Source organism: Lipotes vexillifer, unplaced genomic scaffold, assembly GCF_000442215.2.
Source record: "Lipotes vexillifer unplaced genomic scaffold, Lipotes_vexillifer_v1.1 scaffold534, whole genome shotgun sequence".
NCBI lineage: Eukaryota > Metazoa > Chordata > Mammalia > Artiodactyla > Lipotidae > Lipotes > Lipotes vexillifer.
In genome coordinates, this window is record NW_006787833.1 from 1,190,231 (window position 1) to 1,193,937 (window position 3,707).

Sequence of the window (3,707 nt, forward strand, 5' to 3'; positions counted from 1 at the left end):
CCCCCCCCCCCACCGCATGCAAAAAGGAGGCTTCAGGCATTTTACAGAGCATCCGTGGCAAGCTGCCACACTGTATACACCTGCACAGAAGGTAGCGGGAAAAGGGTTAGCCAGAGCTATAAACACATTGGCCACAAGCTTTGTTGTCCTTCAGGTATGAAATCTGAGCAGTCAGAGAGACTGAGGACAATCTTCAATTACTATGACAGCCTGACCAGAGGAAACAACTCTTCCAATTCCAATGGGTATGGAATTTAAAAAAAAAAAGAACATAGAAATTTAAAGAAAAAAAAAAGAGGAACAGAATTAGAGAACAGCACTACTATACCACTGAGCTGGCAACCAGAGACAATATGCAGGATTGGTCTTTTTTGAAACCATATGCATAAATGAACTTTTATAAAATGTATAGCAGGGCTTCCCTGGTGGCGCAGTGGTTGAGAGTCCGCCTGCCGATGCAGGGGACACGGGTTCGTGCCCCGGTCCGGGAAGATCCCACATGCCGCGGAGCAGCTGGGCCCGTGAGCCATGGCCGCTGAGCCTGCGCGTCCGGAGCCTGTGCTCCGCAACGGGAGAGGCCACAACAGTGAGAGGCCTGTGTACCGCAAAAAAAATGTTTAGCAAATTGGCTAAATTACTGGAGTTGGGTGGTGAGTAGGTAGTTTGGGAGCAATTTTAGTTTCATTTCACTGAAATTGTGCCACAGCTATTTCACCCTAGCCATTACTCTTCAGAGTTTTTTTTGTCTACCTAGGGTGGAGATCCATTTCAATTATATTTCATATTTCAGAGAGTAGGACTTATGGACCTCTGAATATTTTACATATGAATGTGTGGAATTTCTTTAACAGCAATATACTGTCCAATTTCATAGACATAAGCCCTCTTCCTGCCCCTACATCTGCTGTACCAGGTCCTAGACCAGATTGGAGATACACAATTTATAATTTTAGAAGCAATGGTGAAATTGGCAAGTTGATGTTGGATGAATTGATTTTCAGTTCACTTGTTCAACAGCTGTGTAAGTTCTAAGCTCTGTAATAAATCCCTTGGTCTATTTCACTTATAGTTGTTTCCTTTCCCTAATCAAACCCTAACGGATTAAAAAATGGGGAAGCATTTCAGAGTTTTATGCAGGAGAAGATATGATTTGAATAACCTGGCAACTGTGCAGAGAATGGACAGAAGCGGGGCCAGTGCGCCTACAGAGACCAGCGGGGTGTTGCTAGAATCTGGACAAAATCCAGTGGTGGCTTAGTCTGAGCTTGACGCCAGTGGAGATGGTGAGACAGCAGGAGCAGAAAGAGGTACAACAGATGGAAGTTTCTCACTGGCCTTGCTGGTGCTATAAAAGTAGTATCCCCCAAATAAATGGGCTCCTTAGAAGAAAGTGCTGTCTCATGGAAATGTGTGGGCACTTCTATTTTTTTATGGGTTACATCATACGGAGCAGCCAGTACTCCATAAACGCTGCACTTAAAGCTGACATTTGATTTGTGACTAAAATATTTTAAAAACCGCATAATACTTTTGGAAGCTTGTTTGAATACTTCCGTCATGTGCAGGTTCAAGCCTTTGACATGCCTTCTCTCCAACAGCATCCGTCCGGCGGCTGAACGACAGTGACGAGGAATTTCTCCTCACACACGTCCCCACATGTCCACTTGCCCAAATATTTATGGCTAAGTGGTTCTCCTGCATGGAGATATATAACTTTTCATATTAAACACTGTCCAAAGATCAAAAGCCATGTCTGAATAAAGAGAAAGAAATCCAGCCACCTCAGTACACAGAACAATAAGGGGACCCAGCAAGCTCTTCAAACTGTGACATAAATAAAACAAAACTACTCGGAGATACAAATGAGCAACTTGTATCTGGAATTCAGAGGAAAATGGTGGGTTTCATCCCCAAGTTTTTTTGTTTTTTGTTTGCTATTTGACTAAGGAAGTAAGAGAGACAAACTTGGGATATTTCCAAATCTCAAACAACAAATATGAATATGGTGGCAGAGATGTACACAGGAAGTGACATTCCTAGAAAAATGCGGTCACAGGCAGGTGTGCTTGGGAAAGATGCCCCCCCATCCTCTGGCTCAGCTCGGCGCTTCCCCATCCTGTGCTCCTTGATGAGAACGGTTCATCTAAACCGCTAGGTCAAGTCATTCAAGTGTTTATTAAACTCAGAAATTACACCAGGCTCTTAACTGAAGGGATGGAGCTTGTGGCTTCGTTGACTCTTTAGTCAACCATGTGCTAACTAGTCAACCCTTCAAGTCACACACACTGTAACTTTGGTAAATCGTACTGCTGGCTTCTTGAATCCATTACCTGTTTAGTCAATAAACGGTAAATATTTTCTCCTCAATAAAAGAAAGGGAGAGAGGAAGAATGGGGGTGTAAGGGAAAAAGAGAGGGGGAAAAAACGACATTTCTTTCTATGGAGGTCAAAATACAGTATTGCTTACTACTTATCTTAGTAACGTAAGTAAGCGTGCAGTGTTGGCAAAATGCTGCTGTCTGCAGAACTGAACGGACCTTTGTGTTTTTCTTCATTTGAAAAGCTAAGATCTTAGCTCATCTTCGCCCTTCTTATTCTCAGAATAAGGTTCCATACTCAGTGCTTTGAGGATGTTTGATGAAACTTTTTGATTTTGCTAACATACAGTCCTGGAAGAGAAACATACACCAAGTTACTGGATACAATAATTAAAACTTCTTTTTCTTCGTAAAGAACTCTCTGAGGTGAAGTTAGTTCTCAGCTTATTATAGAGGGCGTTTTTTTTTTGTTTTTTTGTTTTTTTTCTTCCATGGATTCCTAGCAATAGGTTGTCTCCTGGAAACAACAATATTTTGAGCAAATTGCACAGCTGGTCCTTAACTGTATTTAGTCATTAAGAATCTTAAATTTTGTGCTAATTTTAATTCTTGGCAAGTCAAATTAATGTCTTATCCACAAAATATCTATATTTCTCACATAGTTTCATTTGGGAGGCTATTCTTGAGGTGGCCTGGTTTAGTTGGAAGAATGGTCCGGTCAGAGTCAAAGCTCTTGGCTTTTCCTCTAAACAGCTGTGTGACTTTGGGCAAATAACTTAACACTCTGAGGCTGTTTTCCCATCTGTGAAATGAAGGGGTTGACCAGATGACTTCTGGATTACATCCATGCTTCTGTGATAGCCTTTAACTTGAAATGGATATTATTGACTTTCTAGAAATCATTATCAACGAAGGTTGTACTTTAAGAGCAGCTTTTTAAATGTGTATTTTATATAGATATGCATACATACATACACATACATATAATAAGAAAGACAGAATGAATTTCATCCATCAAATATCAATTTCATTTATTAACTATGAATAAAGGCTGTACTTTAAGAATGTTTTTTAAAAATGTATATTTTAAGGAGTTCCGTGCTGGTCCAGAGGTTAGGACTTGGTGCTTTCACTGCCGTGGGCCCGGGTTCAGTCCCTGGTCAGGGAAGTAAGATCCTGCAAACCACGCAGCCAAAAACAAAAACTGGGGCTTCCCTGGTGGCGCAGTGGTTGAGAGCCCGCCTGCCGATGCAGGGGACACGGGTTCGTGCCCCGGTCCGGAAGGATCCCACATGCCGCGGAGCGGCTGGGCCCGTGAGCCATGGCCGCTGAGCCTGCGCGTCTGGAGCCTGTGCTCCACAACGGGAGAGGCCACAACAGTGAGAGGCC